This window comes from Lupinus angustifolius, chromosome LG13 (assembly GCF_001865875.1).
Source record: "Lupinus angustifolius cultivar Tanjil chromosome LG13, LupAngTanjil_v1.0, whole genome shotgun sequence".
Taxonomy (NCBI): Eukaryota; Viridiplantae; Streptophyta; class Magnoliopsida; order Fabales; family Fabaceae; genus Lupinus; species Lupinus angustifolius.
The window spans coordinates 11,690,373-11,690,797 of record NC_032021.1 but is presented as its reverse complement, the minus strand read 5'-3'; positions in this window follow the sequence as shown (position 1 = coordinate 11,690,797).

The window sequence follows — 425 nt, the reverse complement described above, 5'->3', positions numbered from 1 at the left end:
ATCCACGTCCTCGTCCTCATCCTCATCCTCATCCTCACCCTCATCCTGATGCTCCTCATATCCTCATCCTCATCCTCATCCTCTTCCTCCTACTATCCTCGTCCATATCGTATCCTCATCCTCATCCTTATCCTATCCTCATCCTATCCTCGTCATCATCCTCATCCTATCCTCATTCTCATCCTATCCTCATCATATCCTCGTCATCATCCTTACCCTATCCTCATCCACATCCTCTTCCTCATCTTATCATCGTCCTCATCCTCATCATCATCCAATCATCATCCTCATCCTCATCCTATCCTCATCCTCATCCTATCCACATCCTCATCCTATCCACCTCCTCATCCTATCGTCATCCTATCCTCCTCCTCATCCTCATCCTATCCTCATCCTCATCCTATCGTCCTCCTCATCCTCATCCT